Genomic DNA, 17,603 nt, shown 5'->3' on the forward strand with positions numbered 1-17,603 from the left:
TTCCCACCCGGAGGCAGTGCTCCGGGTGAACCTAAAAAAGTTCCACAGACCTCAGAAGGTCTTCCCAAGCCAAGGGGCTGATAGGTACTAATCAGGGAAACTCCTTCATCCATTCTTGCCAGTGCTTTGCTCCTGGTGGGCAAAACAAATCCTCCCTCCCCCCTGCCGCCCACTTTTTTTGGCAAAGGCTCTCAAAGGACAAAAACAGCAACTTATCAAAACATTCCTGTCTCCTTTGTGAGCTCATTAAAAAAATTCATTTAAATATGACAACTAAAGGTGCAAAAAAGCCATTCACATGCCTGGAGAGCGTGCTTCCCAGACTGTAGGTGACCAGATGGCCAGGAGGAGACTCAGCAGAGAAGTTCTAGATCCAGCAAGCTATAAGAATGCAGTGAGCCCTGCTGAAGAAATAAACACAGGCGTCATGGTGCTATCTAATTAGTCAGAAATCAGTTCCGGGTTCCTTACTACTTTCGAATTTCCCTACCACCGAGGTCAAGAAAATGGTTATTAATCAGCACCCCAATTCAATCTCTTTGACGGCAGTCTCCTCCTCTGCAAAATGAAGAGGTTGAAATAGATCTATATTTCAATATTTAAGTTGGATAGATTAAGATATATTAAATATATTATGTCTATTTAAGTTAAAATATGTATTTTTAAAATCCATATCCATGATTTTAGTTATGCATAAAAACTTAAGCCTTCCTCTGATGTTACTTGACATTTCAAAAAAAAAATTTAGCATCATGACCGAGAGACTCAGATCAATGGTACATTTAGAACACACTTTTTATTATTATTTTTTAAGTTTATTTATTTATCTTGAGAGAGAGAGAGAGAGCATGAGCAGGGGAGGGGCAGAGAGAGAGGGAGAGAGAGAGAATCCCAAGCAGGCTCCCTGATGTCCATGCAGAGCCTGAAGCAGGGCTCGACCCCACAAACCATGAGATCATGACCTGAACTGAAATCAAGAGTCTGAGCCACCAGGTACCCCTAAAACACGCTTTTTGTTAAAAACATTTTTTTCCCAATGTTTATTTGTTTTTGAGAGAGAGTGAGACAGAGCACGAGCAGGGGAGGGGCAGGCAGAGAGGAAGACACAGAATCTGAAGCAGGCTCCAGGCTCCGTGCTGTCAGCACAAAGCTTGATGAGGGGCTCAAATGCATGAGCCGTGAGATCATGTTCCGAGCCAAAGTTGGATGCTTAACTGACTGAGCCACCCAGGTGCCCCCCACTTTTAATTTTTTTTAAAGTATATCTGCCTCGAGTTTGTTTGTTTATTTGTTTATTTTGAAAGAGAGAAAGAGTGCATGCACGGGAGAAGGGCAGAGAGAGCGGAAGAGAGAAGACCCCAAGCGGGCTCCACGCTGTCAGTATGGAGCCTGATGTGGGGCACAAACTAACGAACCATATGATCATGACCTGAGCTGACATCAAGAGTCAGACACTAGTGCACACTCTTTAAAACCAACACTTTCTTCTCCAGCTTCTCTTAGATTTGATACCCATTAGGTTTTCATGCTGAGATTATCAACTGGCAACCTGTGATTCAAACCCAGTTACAATTTTTTTTAACTCAGTGTTTTTCCAAGAAAATGTAGTTAACTACCAACATGAAGATCGAAAGAATAGCTCTGGCTTGCCTTTAAACATTGGACAGATCTGGCCATAGATCTGAGTGTTTCTTTGTGGGAATGAATGTTCTTTCAGGTTTAACGTTCAAAGAGTTTAATATCCATACCAGGTATAGCTGCCTAACTCCAAGGAGTATTCTGTGATTTTTAAAATATTCTAAGTTGATCTGCGGAGCCTTCCAAGGTTGGTCTTTCTTTCCAGGATTCAGCTGACATTGGCAGAGCTGGTGGTAGGGTTTGCCAGGGATGAAACTGAGGATATTCCCTAGATGTGGGATTTCTGGTACTAAAACCAAACTGCCCTAAGCAAACCAGGATGAGTTGGCCATCATAGCTGACAGAATTGGGAAAAAGAGTGGTTTAGGGTTTTCATAAGCAGCTCACAGTTTGCACTGACTACGGGTGTGGCTGTTTAATCGCACAGGTGGCATCCTATCACCTTCTTGGCCCCTTGAACTCCAGCATGGGCCATGGGCCTTACCTCTTAATCCTAGGAGAGGGAGAGAGCCTCCCTCTCTCCTCCCCCTGTCCCACTTTGACATGCAATCTCAGAAGTTTCTCTGTGCAGACCACCCAGAGGCCAGCCTTGAAGGAAACCCTCGTCCCCCAAACCCTGAGTGCTTACCTGTCATACCCCCTTTCCCTACAAGGGAAACAATCCCGGGGATGAAAGTTCGTTCTTTGGGAAGAAAACAGCAGCTCTGTGCTAAGAGTTAGAAGGTAAGCAGTTTAGCCCTGGCTGTGTGAAATAGGACCATTTCTTTTCTCTGAGCCTCACTTGCTCCTTCCATAGGATGTGGGTGCAGGTGGGGAGTGAGGAGGTTAAGACCCGCCTGCCAGATTTGTTGCGAGGATGAACAGAATTATGAATGTGGAAACCCTTTGAAAGTTACAGCTCTGTACAAAAGTTAATTATTATTCGGCCACAAAGGCTGGGCAATACTTCCAAGGGTAGAATGAAAACTTCTCTAAAACATTGCTGTAGAAGTCAGTCCCTTTAATCCCCTCCCCAAAGTACTGGGGAGTTTATCAAGCAGCCATGTGAACCACTGGGTGATGGGCAGGTGAGAGGGGGAGGAAAGGGCCAGTGAGCCTGCACTGGGGGTGCAGGGTGGGCTGTGGAAGGGGGGAGGGGGAAGAAAGAAGGGGAGAAGGGGGAGGAGGGGGCGAGGGAGGGTGTCTCTGAGGGGAGCTGGGCATAAGGGTGTCAGGGCAGAGCTCCCAGCCTTGCTAACTTCACCATTTCACAGAGGGCAGAAGTCTTAAGGGCACCTGCCACCTTTGCCCCACCCTCTCCCCTCACAGACTTGCCCAGTGGAGCCGCAGCCACCTGGGATTTCTACCCCGTCCCCACACCTCAGGAAATGGCTGACAGCCTGCCCGGAGGCCTCCTCGTTGCCCAGCCAGAGAATCAATCATTAATTAGCCCGTGTGCCACCCCTCCCCCTCAGGCTTTCCAAACACAGAAATAGAAATACAGGTCCTGGCAGGTGAAAGGAAAGGCCCCGCTTGTGGAAGGCAGTTTGGAAAAAGCCACCAGTGGCATTTGTCCAGTTTGTTTTGGGCTGGAGATGCATCCTGGGCACGCATCTCTCAAGCTCTTTGCCTACCCTGCAGCCCTTCGGGGTCTGTGTCTGGGGTATCTGTAGGCCACCTGAGTAGGAAAGAGCCTCGTTGGGGAAGCAGAGAAGAGGGTGACAGGAGAAGACGGGAACAATAGACGGCAGGGATACCAGCTGTCAACTTTTTTCTAGTTTTAAGAGCTTTTTAAAAGTTACAAATAATAAACCAGGCCTTTTGGCAACCCATTTTGCAGATGAGAAAACTGAGCCCCCGAGAAGGTAGGTAGCATGTCCAAGTTTACCCGGCTGGAAGGTGGCTGACTCGATGACCGAATAAGCACTCGTGATCCAGGCCCTGCGTTCAGTGTTGGAAATTCTGCTTACCCCATCCTAGTGGCTCCCTCTCCCGAGTGCCTATTCACCCACCAGTCAGGAAGGAAGGTTCTGGAACCCAAGGAGTGGCCAGAGTGAGGTCAGACCCTCATGGCCAGAAAACTTTCCTGTCCCAGGAGAGGAGAGCTGCTCACTCAGCAGGAATGCCCTCCTCTTGGCTAGGCCCCTGGTCCAGCCCAGAACAGCAAGCGTCAGGGCACAAGAATCTTCTCAGGCCTATGCCAGGGCCCTGGAGTGGTCTGTCTTTCTGACAGCTGTTTTTGGGGAGGCACCAAGGGAAAAACCCAGGCTCAGGGCTCTTCATCAGACTCCAGGCTGGCTTTGTTCTCTGTGGCCTTGGAATACCAGAGGTTCCTGTGGTTCACACAAACCACAGAACAGAGCATGGCCTCCCCTACCCCTCAGCAGTGCCCGGAGCCCTGATGAAAGGACCAGGAGACCCTGGTGGTTGGGGAGCAGGGTTGGGGGAGAGGTTGAGGGATAGAGAGGATTCAGGAGATCTAATCTGTCTTTTGCCTCTACCCTTCACTACTGCCTCGCTCCCGGAAGGCTTCCCACATGCTGAGCAGAGTGATCCTGGACACTTTGCCAGACTTTGGGCCTCCTCCAAACTCAGGACCTCTTGCGTTCTTCTGGAGAGCCCCTGCCTTCCCTGCATTTGGAGGAGCAGACTTGAGGGTTTACCACTTTGGAGCCCGATTTTTGTATCTGTGCCTCAGTGCCCCAGCAATATGTCCACCCTGGCTGTTCTACGTACCCCACGTGAGGGTGGACACAGCATCACCTTGAGGGAATGCTAAGCATGGCATTTCTTTCCGATAACAACTATTATTTACTAAGTATTATTAAATACTAGGGACTGTTGAGTACCTTACACACACCCAGTGAAGCCAAGTTTTGAAGCAACTGGGACATAGAGGTTGCTCTGGGTCACCTCACTGCCGAGCAGTAGAGCCAGGATCCGAACCGAGGCTCATCTAAGACCTGAGCCCGCATTCTCTCCACTGCCCCATGAGGTGTTTCCAGGGCACGGAGGGCCAGGGAGCCCCAGGGGAACAAATTAGAAGACAAACTAGAAAATGAGTCTCGTTTGTCAGTTTCAGGGGCCACCCGTGGCCGACTGGGAAGAAGCTTGACCCTTAGTAATGAGACCGAGGCTTCCTCGGCCCTCCGAGAGGCCAGGTAAAGGAAAGAATAAAAAACAAGGCAAAGGTTGGGGTCACAGTGCATTCCACCTCGCCCTCGCGAAATTCCCATGCACTTGGCAAAGCCCAGGCACAGAACTCATTTGTGGCAAGAATGAGTGAGTCGGACACATTTTTCTTTTTCTTTTGTCTTCAGCTTTATTGAGATATAACTCACAAATTAAATTGTAAGATATTTCAGGTGTACATCATGGTGAATATCTGTATACATTGTGAAAGGATCCCCACTATCTAGTTAATGAACACATCCATCACCTCACAGATCTCTCTCTCTCTCTCTCTCTTTCTCTCTCTCTCTTTGGTGAGAACGTTTTCCTAGCAAATGTTAACAATGTGTTTTCTCAGCAAGTGTTAATCATGACAGTCACAGTGTTTTACGTTAGATCCTCAGACCTTAAACCTATACACTTTGGTAAGCTTTGTTTAAATTTTTTCCCCTCATTTTTAGGCATGTCATCTAAGGTAGCATTTTCCTTTTGCTCGTCCTAAGCTCTTCTCCTCTGAACCTCATAGAGTATGCTGTGGTCTTGCTGCTTTCCCTGTCGTGTTACAGACTTTGAGCATGTCTGCTCGGAGACTTCATTTTTCCAAGTGGAATCACCTCCCTCAGGCTCACTGCAGAGGAGAGAAAGCCCGGAGCCCTGAGGAAGGATCTTTTTCCCGCTTGCACCATGACACTGCCCTCCACGATGCAGGGACAGTGTAGGTAAGAGTCAGGACCACAGAGCTGGCTGTCCGGCAGCCAAAGCTGGGATCCTGGCACATTCTTGCACTGGCTGTGTGACTTTCTCCCAATTGCCCGATCACATTTCTCTGAGCTGCAGTTTCTGAGTCTGAGAAGTGAGACGACTAAGGGTACTTCTCTTTTATTATATTGTGGTGATTAAGTCAGACAAAGTGCTTGGAACACAACGGGTGCTCAGTAAGTATCAGTGACTGACAGTAAAACTAGCCACGGTAAAGAAGGTAGAGACCACGATTCGTAGACCTTGGGGAATGTCACTGTCTCCATACTCTACACCGGCAGACTCTGGAGGTTCTGAAGGTGGTAATGGAGTGAGGGGGCTGGGGAGAAAGAGGATGGAACATGGATGTTTTGTTTGTTTGTTTGTTTGTTTGTTTATTTATAGATTATACGCATAACATATCATAAATAATTCAAACAGTCATGATAAATGTCTCCCTTCCTCCAGCCTTTAGCCTGAGGTAACCGCATTATCTATTTGATGTTTGTCCTTCCAGAACTTTGCTATTCATACCTATGTTTGTGGCCGGTAGAAAGTCTGACCTTTGTTTTAGGAGTGTGTGTTTCAGCATACATAGTAGCATACTGGATGTAAATCTCACTCTGCAAGTTGCTTTTTTTTTTTTTTTTTTTTTTTGCTTAGCAATGTCTTGAACATCTTTACATCTTAGGACATAGCTCTACCTTGTTCTTTTGAACTTCTCAATCACAGTCCAAAATATGGATATAATGCATATATAATATATGCAGATATAATGCATATAAGTCTCCCACTTTCCATGTATTTTTCTCTCTCACTTTTTTTCTCATTAAAATGTTCTGCAATGAACTCTTTGTGCACATGTGTGAATATTTTCCTGGTGAGACGGAAAATGAGAAACGGAATTGTGGGGCTCCTTTAAAATAGGCGGGATTCATTGGCTGTCCAGTAGTCTAGTCTGGCTTCTTTTTTCATTACTCTTGAATATGCCTTTAAAGATTGAAGGTAAGCAGGTTGGGCAGAGGAAGAAGTGAGGTACCTGTAAGGTTTCCTAACCCAGGGTCATTGTCATCCTCTAGACAGTGACCAAGGTGTACAGAAGTCAGGGTGGGTGTCGTGACTGGGGGATGCTCTTCATCCTGAGAACATTCCTGACTGCTCACAACTAATCGGGGAATGGAAAGAGGGTGCACCCCAGCCCCCTGGGATCCCAAGGCGACTTCCATAGATCAAACTGGGTGACTGTGTTACGTTGCCTCCTTCAGAATTCAAGAGACAGCTGGCCCCTCATGCTTGAGACCCAGTGTCTCCATTCCAGAGCCTCAGGAGTTGTGAGCTCAGAATCAGAGAGACTTGGGTCTGTGACACAGCCCTACTCTGAGCTATGTGAGCTTGGAAAAGCCACTCACTCACTCTGATTCTCAGGTCTGTCATGCTTAGTAAAAAAAAAAAAAAAGCATATATATTCACATCCTATCAATAGGGTGCTGTGAAAGTGGTTTGTAAACGGTTAAGAAATGGAGAAATGTGAAGGATAATGAACTTGAAGCAGTTATGGTGATGAATATAACACCAGGGTTACCTCACCAGGAGAGCCTTTCTCCTTCCTTCCCTCTCTCTTTCCTTCCCTCTCTCTTTCCTTCCCTCTCTTTCCATGAATTTAGTTGCACAGATATTTACTGAGCATCTACCAAGTCCTGGGCACCCTGCTAGGACCTGGGAACACAGTGGAAACTGTGCAAAACAAGAATCACATCCTCGTGGAATAAATAGGCAGGTTCTTGCAGGGAGGTGTGCTACGTGCCATGACAGAGCAGGAGTGGACAGGGGAGGTGTGGGGAGCATGGAGCAGGGCACCTCACAGAGTCTTAGCTGTTCAGAAGGGACCTCTCAGCAGATATTGGAAGAAAGAAATGCAACCAGTCAGGCAAACAGAGGAATGGGAGAAAGTGAAGATCAAATATTCTGGTATGGGCCAAAAAAAAGTTCACAACGTGAAGAAGGTCCAGAGGCCAGGAGGCACCAGGCACATTTAGGGACATTTCTCACTGTAGTGAGAAATCAAGTACAATTATAGTGTGTGTGTGTGTGTGTGTGTGTGTGTGTGTGTGTGTGTATGCAGGTATGGTAGGGGCTGAGAGATGGGACTGGGACAGGGTACAGGGTTAGATCACTAATGTCCTTATAGACTTGTTAATGGAATTAGACTTTATTCTAAATGCAAGGCGAATGTCTGAAAGGATTTTAGCAGGGGAAAAGGAACGGCCAGACTTATGTTTTATTATTATTATTATTATATTTAAAGTTTAAAGTTTATTTATTCTGAGAGAGAGAGCAGGAGAGGGGCAGAGAGAGAGGGAGAGACAGAATCCTAAGCAGTGTCTGCACTGTCAGCACAGAGCCTGGCGTGGGGCTCAAACTCATGAACCGTGAGATCATGACCTGGGCAGAAGTAAGATGCTTAACTGACTGAGCCACCCAGGTGCCCCTAGACTTTATGTTTTAGAAAGTTCTTCCTTGCTGCAATGTGGACAATGGGTTGGAGGAAGCCACGTGACAGGCTGGAAGAGGCTGTGTGACCATGGTTCGCTGAGTGGTGACAGAAGCAGTGGGGCTGGAGAGAAGCAATGTTGGGGATGGGGTAGTGGAAATATTGCCCTACTTAGCTGTTGACTCTTGATTTCATCCTTGTTCTGGTGGTGACAGGCTGCAGCCCCGTGAAGACCAGATTGAATGTAAGTGATAGTCCTGTCCTATCTTCCTATATCCCCTGGAGGGCTCAGACCTTGGGTCTCCTCCAAATTGTAGCCACTGCAGGTCAATCTGGTTCTTCTCACCTCAAAACCTCAATGGCCAAGGGGAAGTTTCTGTCTGATGACAGATCCGACAAGAGAGGATAGAGATCTTGGTCCAGGACCCAGACTGTCATAGACCAGCTGATGGGATAGGGAGGAGGCATGTGCCTCAAGTTGCCCAAGGTTTTGGATTTCAAACCCTACCCCAACCTTGACACCAATAACACCCTTGGGGCTGAACAACAGACAAATGCTGAAAGGGAAGGAGGGGGTGAAAAGGTGTGCAAAGGGTGTTTGCTTCTACACAGGGCAGTGAAAAAAGAGAATTGGCTGACAGGAAGTTAGGGTCCCAGGCTTGGGACTGAGTTACAGACCTTGGGGACGTCACTCAGCTTCTTGGACCTTGGTGTCCCCATCTTCATAAAGGAGGAGAATGTGGGAGCTGGCACATGTACTGGCTCCCAAGTAATAACATAGAGGAGTATTTCCTAGAGTGATTCCTCGAGCAAAAACCACTCTACACACTATCTCTAAACCCAAGTTTTCTTGTTTTCAATACAAAGTGCTTAAGGATAGCTTCTTGTTTAATCTCATTGGGTTGGTTCTTGGGAGCCACTGTGTGTGAAAGCACCTTGAAAACTCTTAAGTTGTAATAATACTATAGCCTGATATCACTCTTTATGGTGAACAAATGCTGTCATACCCATGATTTCGTTTAATACATTTGTCAGTACATATGTGTATTACTATTGCTATGTGTATCTACTATATAATAACGTGTGATGCTACATATAATATACATCAAATATATTTATAATATATCACTATATATAATAATACTATGTACCTCTGTCTCTATCTCTATCTCTATCTCTATCTCTATCTCTATCTCTATCATCTCCATCTCTATCTCTCTCTATTCCTATCTCTATCTATGCTGGCATGATTTCTAATATGTTCCAAGGCACATTCAGTGGGTCTCTCACTCAGAGAAGATGACAAAGCTCTGACAGTGGCCTCCCAAGTCCTCCTCCATCAGGGCATGTCACCTGTCCCTTCCCTCATACATCTCCTCTCCTCGCTCCCTCTTTTATTCTGTTCCAGCCACACTGGCCTCTTGGCCTTCCTCAAATATGCCAGGCTTGCTCTCATCCCATTAGCCTGATGCTTGTCCCTCACCTCCAAGTCTTGGCCCAAATCACCTTCTCAGTGAATCCCTCTCCAGTCCCCCTTATTGCAACCCTCTCCCTGACTCTTTATCCCTGTTCCTCTGCTTTATTTCTCTCCACCACTGACATACTATATTTATCACTTATTTATTTGTTTGTCACCTGTTCTCTCCCTCCCCCGCCCCCTGTAACAGATAAGTGGCATGAGGGCAAGGGGTGCTCATCACTTTTGTTCCCCCATGCCTGTTATAGTGCCTGGTACATAGGAGGGGCTCAGTAAACATTGGTGCTTGCGTGCGTGTTCGGTGGAATGAATGGTAGCAGCAAGGATAACACAATGACTTTATTGTGACCAAGTGGTGCTGGGCGCTGGACACACAGCAGTTAACAAGACAAACACTGGGCCAAAGTCTCAGCCGTGTGTGCCCCCCATTGGTTCTTGGCAGCTGGCGGTAGAAGCAGAAACTCAGTAGCCCTTAACTTTTTACCTGGGAATGCCGCCTGCCTGCTGTTTTTTGTTACAGGCAGCTGAGGATGCTCTGAGTACAATCCGGGTGGAAGTCGGGTTCAGGCCCTGGCCAGGGTCAATGAGAGGTGTACAGGGAGCAGCCTCCCCCAGACCCCAAGGGCAGTGGGAGACAGCTAGATCAGCCTCCTCCTCTTTGGCATTCAGCCCTGCCACCAAGGGCTCCAAATCTCTGGGCAAAGGTCACAGCACCTGATGCCCAGAGGACATGTGACCAGAGTGCTGCTGAGTTGGAACAAGCCACACAATCAGGTCATTGTGTTAAATGCGCAGGTCCCCTTGCCAAGACTCACCCCATTCCATCCATGCCAGGATTTTCTGGGGCCCTGATCTACAGGGACCCTAAACTGGGGAGGGTGTTGTCTCAAAGGTCTTAAGGGGAGGAGGGATCTCTTCTGGGAGACCCATTGTCCCTGGTCTGTTCTGAGAGCCAGGAACAAGTGGGTAATGGAGAAAGAAGCACTAAGCCCAGCCTGGCTCTGTGCCTCACGAGGAGTGGCAGACCCTGGCAAGATCGTTACTCTTTGACTCTTGGTGCACTTTGGCTTTAACCATTGTCTTCCAACATTTGCTTTGGGTGGTGAAGACTGCTGATCACTAACTTTGATATTTTAGAAATCCAAAGATTTTCCTTCTGTTATGACTGGGTCCAAGGATTCGCAGGAAGTCCACTCTCGAAAGGAGATCTTCCTTCACAGAACCAGCAGGCCACTAGGCAAGGATTTGGGGCTACTGAACTCTGGGTGAATCTGCCAGACTAAGAGCATTGTGGGGTGGGCCTCTGGAGAACCAGATCAAGCTGTCAGAGAGTACATCCCCCCTTTTCCACTTTTAAGCTGAATGGCCTTGGGCAAACTACCTAACCTCTCTGAGACTTAGTTTCCTCATTTATAAAATGGGGATGATGATGCTTGTCATATATGATTGCAGATGATCTTAAATGAAATGAGGTCTGTAAAATATTGACCTGCACAACAAGAATGCATTTGTTACTGTCCCTGGAGGAGTGAGGGGTCAGAGGAGGCTTTGCACTCTGTAGATGCTCAGGCAAAGCTTACTGGTAGGTTTCACTCCACAGACCATTCAGTGACTTTAAGAGAGTCCCACCCTGCGTGGGTTGTTTACTTTTTTCATCATAGGTGACCCTAAGGAAGCTGGCATGATGCGGTAGCCTTCAGCTGGGTGGACACAGCAACCTTGATTTTAACAGACAGGAGAATAAGGAATTTGCTTCTTACACTGCAAGATTCTTGAGCACCTGGTGTGTAGTGAGTAAAACAGAAGTGAATCTGCACTTGATCTGAGCCAGAAGACTGAGAAGTTATAAAAGGTGAATCTGAGTCAGGGAGCTTGCGGTCAACCAGGACCACCTTGGGTCCTAGTTACTCATGGGTTCAGAGATCCCAGTTCTCAGCACACCTTTCCACAAGAGAGAGGGAGAGGCAGTAAACAGCACTCGCCCTTCTCCATGTTACCTTGCAGGAAAGAGATTGGTCTAGAGGCTGGGACCTAGGTACCTGAGATGCCCTTGTCCATAAACCTGGCTCTTGGGGGCTAGTAGATGATTTTTGTGTTCTATATTTTATCTCTCCATAGTCATCCTCCAGGGCAACATCCACCCTCCCTGTCCCCCCACCCCCCGACATATGAAGGAAGGTCTGGGCAAGGGAAGAGGAGCATTACAATTATTAGAGGTTAATTTTTTTTTGGCATATGTGTGTCCATTCTCCCACATCATTTGTTGAATGGACTTTATTCCCCCATTGAACTACTTTTGCACTTTTATCAAAAATCCACTGGACATATTTGTATGACTGCATTTCTGGACTCCTATGACCCATTAATCTATGTGTCTCTCCATCTGCCAATACTATAGGTTATCTTCATTACAGTAGCTTTACAAGTAATTCTTAAAATTGAGTGCTGTGAATCCTACAACTTTTTTCTTTATCCACAATTTATTTTGACAATTCAAGTTTTCTTTTCCTTGCCTTTCCATATAAATTCTTTTACTCTTAGTTTTCAAATTCATTTAATGGCAAGTGGTAATTAGCAAATTGGCAACGGTTATCCTGAAGTTACTACACTCGCTGTGTTGTGATTTCTTAGGCTTGATCAGATAACCTAGGATCAGACATGCCCCCTCATAAGATGAGTCAGAGTTGGTTGATCACCAGCACTTATCAAACCAGACCTAGACAAAGGACTAGGTCTGGGGACATGTCCCTGGTCTTAATATAGTGAATGATTAGCCTGGGAGGAGCATTAAAATTATTGAGCACCTACTTGGTAAGCATCAACTACGTGGTGGATGCTGTCCAAGGTGCTGCCTGCTGCCATTCCCACCGTTCTGGGTGCTCTTATTCCTAAAGAAAAGGGCCCTGAGACCTTGAATTTGGGAGCTGGATGATCTTGGAGGCTTTGGTCCGCCACTTACTGGAGGACCTTAAGATGTGACTTAGCCTCTTTCAACCTCAGTTGCCTCCCCTGTGAGATGGGGATAATTAGAACGCCTACATTTTGAGTGTTGTTGATGATTAAATGAGATGAGATACGCAAAGCACATGGCACAGGGCGTGCTAAATGCTCTGAAGTTTTTAGGGATGAGTTGGATCCGAAAACCTTCCCCAGATGTGATCCTTGGTCTTAGTGCTACCTGGAATTTCCAGCTGCGCAGCAGAGAGGTCTTGACTCTGGCAGTTCTGGGAGTACAACTCTATTTCTCACTTGCCTGATCACTCGGTGTCATTTATTTCCTCCAGAATATTTCCATTCTGGGGTCTGAGAGTTGGGTCCCAGGGCGCTGGGCCAGCGGTGCAATGTCAGAGCTGTTCCAAAGGACAGAAAGGCCCCTTGCCTCCTCCAGGTGCCCTCCTCTGCATGGGGAGAAGCGGGGGGGGGGGGGGGGGGGGGGCGATGAGGATGAGCCCCGCGTGGGCCGGGCTGGCTCTCTCCCAACCCGCCCAGCGGTGGCCGACTTGCTCTAGTTACCTCCTCCCACCGGCTGGGTCTCCAGGTGCCTTCCTTTAATTAAAAGTCTTTAGCCTTCCGCGACACGGGCCTTCATTTGCATGGGATCCCTCCCTTTATGCAGCCTCGGTATCAGAGCGAGCCAGGAGGTTAACGGAGCGTCGTCGCGCCTTGTCCCGGGACAGCCGGCTGAGCCCAGCGCCTAGTCCCCGCCAGGGCCCCCGGGGACTCCGCATGCCGCGGGGCGGGGACCTGCCAGGTTTGCAGCCGTTCTGCCGCCCCGCCTGGCTGGCCTGGCTCGAACCTGGCCGGAGCAGAGGCGTCCCGGCTCCGCTCCAGCGCCGGCGTGCCCTAGCCTCCCGCCTCCCCGCGTTTGCAGCCCGAGTGGCCCGCGGTCCTTGAAGCCTGGGCGAGGTCCTCTGCGTCTCTGCAGCCTTCGGAGCTGATCTGGACGCATGGGAATCCAGGAGGAAGGCGGGTGTTTTCCAATCATCTGTGTTTGCCCGTCCCTGGACTGAGTTCCAGGGGTTTTGCAGGGCAAGTCATGACTCCCTCCCCAAGGAACCAAGAGCTGATCAGGAGAAATTGGTATTGGAGATTATGCAAAGCACTGTGCTATCAAGGTAGGAAGTGGTTAAAAACTGCAGGAGGGTTTCACCTCAAGGGGCACTGGAGTTCAGAGGAAAGCAGGAAGTGAACTGCCAGTCAAGGCCAGTGTCTGGCTGAGGAGGAGGAGGAGGAGAAGGAGGAGGAGGAGGAGGAGGAAGGAGAGATAAGAGGAGATTCCGATGCTTAGAAAAATCAGGCACATTCACCAGGGTCATATAGATGCCCAGTTCAGCTGGCCTCCTAGACCGGTCTTTTCCCACTCAGAAGAAAAGGAAGCATCTACCCTGGAGTGACCAGACTCCTTCTTTCCCAGATGCTCATGCTGTAGTGGAGAAGATAGACACAGACCTGGGAAACTCTAGGTCAAGGTCTTTGCTTCTGACGCCACATTGGGCTCTAACCTCATGGTTTTAGTTTCCTCAGCAGACCTAAAGTTTTCTGTGTAACCCCCCCCCCCCCCAATCTGTTCAGTGTTACTGGAGTCAGTCCCTCCATCACCAGCAGCCCCAATGTCTCAAGGCCAGGGAGACAAGAGTGGTCAACCTTTTTTTTTTTTTTTTTTTTTTTTTATGTGGCAGGCCCAAATTCTTTTTTTTTTTTTTTTAAATTTTTTTTTCAACGTTTTTATTTATTTATGGGACAGACAGAGACAGAGCATGAACAGGGGAGGAGCAGAGACAGAGGGAGACACAGAATCGGAAACAGGCTCCAGGCTCCGAGCCATCAGCCCAGAGCCTGACGCGGGGCTCGAACTCCCGGACCGCGAGATCGTGACCTGGCTGAAGTCGGACGCTTAACCGACTGCGCCACCCAGGCGCCCCCAGGCCCAAATTCTTAGAGATAAGGAAGAGGAGATACAGTGAGGGTTGCTTTATCTTTGCTTATTATGTTTTTACTCCTTTTCCCAGATTGATTCTGAAGACCTCCCATCCCCCAAATCTTATGAACTAGTTTAAATCTTCCTTTCTACAAGTCCCTTTTTCCATTTTCATTTCCTTGGACTAGGAAAGAACACCTTCCTCAAAATGGCCTCCAACAGGTCTTTCCTCTGATTCAGACACTGTGACTATAAAGATATATTAAAACACAAACATTTTTGTTGAGAAGAGTGTGACAATATGCGTCCTAAGGCCCAACAGACAGTAGTAAACACTGGGCCATTCGATTAGCTTGCTGTCACGTAGAAGGCAGAGTATGACCCCCAGAGGATGGATCTTTGGGGACAGGCACAGCTTGAAAGAGGTGCTGGAGGACTGGAGATGAGGAGGGAGGAAGACAAGGGTGTGAGCAGTGAGCCACGTGAGCAGAAGTGTTAAGAGAGGGGGTAATGAGGGCTAGGAAAAAGGCATCCATGCAGGCTCCGAGGCAGGATCCTGAGACTGCCTTGTTCCCTCTGGGTCCTCACTGCCTTGCACAATCTTTGGATGTAGGTTCTCAATAAATATTGAAAGTAGTCGGTATTAAATGACTGTACCAAGTAGAAGTCCTCGAGGGAGAAGATATGGGAGCAGGAGAGGAGCCTGGAAGGCAGGTCTTGTGCAGATGAATTCTATTTTCAGATTGCATCTTCGTGAGAGGGGGAGTGGGGTGGAGGGCACACATGTCAACATGAACTGAAGCCCTCCTTTTCTCCTAGTGCCTCCTTGGCCTCATGAAAAGAGAGACATTTCCTAAAAGTGTAAATAAGTTTAATTGAGTTTACTGGTGAATAGCCAATTAGGCTTGTCCTGGGAGGAGGTTAGGGGGCTGGCTTAGTAGTATGTAGACACCTCACTGAGGAGGTGAAAGGAAAGGTCTAGGTAGGTCTAGGGGCTCAAGGAATGTTCATCCCGCGGGAGGGAGGCTTGTCTCCACCTGGCACAGACATAATAGCATCAGTAGTGCCAAAGGTCTTCCTGGATAGTAGAGTCATTGAAACTCTTTAGGTGCAAGTAAAGGCATCCAATGTGGATCAATTAGAGAGAATATTTTCATTGCTAAAGCAAAAAAGTAGAATTTCTTCTCTTCCCCCTCTTGCCCTTCCTTTCCCTGGCCTCCTCCTCCCCCTTCTCCTCCTCTCTTCCCCCCTCCCCCACTCCTCCTCCTCCTCCTCCTCCTCCTCCTCCTCCTCCTTCCTTCTAAATTGACTTCTTTGGGTTTTAAACCTGCCTCTAGTCCTAACATGGGCATTTGGTAAATGAACACATGAATTCGTTCTTGGCATTTTATTTTATTTTGTTTCTTTTTAGTTTAGAGAGAGAGAGAAATCGAACAAGCAGAGGCTGGGACAGGGGGAGAGAGAGAGAGAGAATCTTGTGCAGACTCTGCACTGAGTGATGCGGGGCTCGATCCCACGACCCCGGGATCATGACCTGAGCAGAAATCAATAGTCGGACATGCAACTGACTGAGACACCCAGGTGCCCCCATTCTTGGCATTATAGATGCAACTGTGGGATCTCCAGAGGGGATCCTTCCAGCAGCTAGTCTGGAGACATCTGGGATGCTTCTCTGATTCCAGTAGATGCTTTATTCTGTTTTGGTTGGACATTCGGCTGGAACAAGGGGTCATCCTCGAGAAAAGTCACATGGCCTCTCCAATAGACAAGTCAGGAAAAATGGTGGAGGTGGGGGGCAGCGGTTGAAGTTGGTGAGACTCACTTTTCAGAGTCAAAGAGAGAGAGAGAAGGCCCATCAGGCAGAGTCTTGTTCCTCGTGTTTCATATCTGTGTGTGCATGTATAAGGGTGTTCCTTCCAATCACCATCTTGGAGGTCTTCAAAGAATTAGAGGTTAGGACCAGCACTGGCCAAAGTTCATAAGTTTTGTTTGTTTCTCTCCTAGTTCTTATTTCCTTTTGCAGGAAAGGGAGCAATGAGGGGGTGGGGTGGGGATGCAGAGTGGGGCTGGGGGAGAGAAGGGGCAGCAAACATGATGAGTCCCTGAGGACTAAGGCAAAGGAAGAAACAAGTCCACGAGAAGCTGATCTGGGTCTGTGAAGAAAGTCCGAGCACTTAAAATGTCCTTCTGGGATTCCCAGACAGTGTTCTTGGTGGTTTCTTTCCATTGGCTAGACTGCCTGTAAATCGGGTAGGTGCCACCAGGTGGAGAAGTGTCTGGATTACAGCCTCATGACTCACATTATTTCCCATGAGTGTGGGAAACTGAGAAGATACAGGGTTTTAATCATCATGCTTAAAACTGTTCCTAAACACACACACACACACACACACACACACACACACACAATACCAATTATTGAGAAAGGACTCCTCCACTAGTAAGTATTATAAATTCATGGAAGTTACTTATCACTAATCCTCTCCAGAACTTTGTTGCTTTTTCTTGCAGTGATTTCTAAGTCCAGCCCTGAAATTCTAGGAGTCCATAACATAACATTTACAACAAGACTTATTGTACTTCATTTTCCCTAGCTCTTTACAGCTTTGGGGTCTCAACTGCATTCCCCATCTGTTCCTTTCTTACGGTTTACTTGAGCTCTGTCTCTTTTAACATCAATAACCATTCCCCGTCAACTTCCTCAACTTCTTTCCTCTCTGTTTAAAAGACGTCTCTATCTCTCCACTCATCCATTCTCCCCTCTTCTCTGGTGTGCTAGACACAAACGGCGTGTACTTTCTTGGATTCCTGCAACTACCTTCTTTCTCTCTCTTGTTTGGAGCCCATCGCATCTTCTACTCCAAGACTTGATCACTCTGTGAGATTTGGCACATGGGTGGACAAAGACTGAATGAGGCAATCTGGAAGTTCAGGGGCATGGGCTCACTGTTGGGTAAATCTTGACTTGTAGGAAATGAGACACTAGAGGAGGATGGTCACATAAATTCCCCATCTCCTTTCAGTGGGTACCTCACCTAAGGTATGGTTTTCTTCTTGCAGAGAAGAGAGAGAACATGTCTTGTGAGTGAACTGCTGTGTGTCTTCCCAGCTTGTTGTGAAGTTTCCAGCAGCACAGTAATGCATTTCAGCACCGTGCTTCACACCTTCTCCTGCCTTGCTTCCATTTTTTC

The 17,603-nt window shown here is 47.6% G+C and overlaps 1 pseudogene; it reads right to left on the bottom strand.

The window, feature by feature from the left end:
• Window positions 1-12,181: 12,181 nt before the first annotated feature.
• On the bottom strand, window positions 12,182-12,300 carry LOC112864430 (small nucleolar RNA SNORA72; annotated as a pseudogene).
• Between the last annotated feature and the right edge of the window lie 5,303 nt (window positions 12,301-17,603).

Source organism: Puma concolor, chromosome A3 (genome assembly GCF_028749965.1).
Source record: "Puma concolor isolate L17-30 chromosome A3, mPumCon1.1.hap2, whole genome shotgun sequence".
Lineage (NCBI taxonomy): Eukaryota > Metazoa > Chordata > Mammalia > Carnivora > Felidae > Puma > Puma concolor.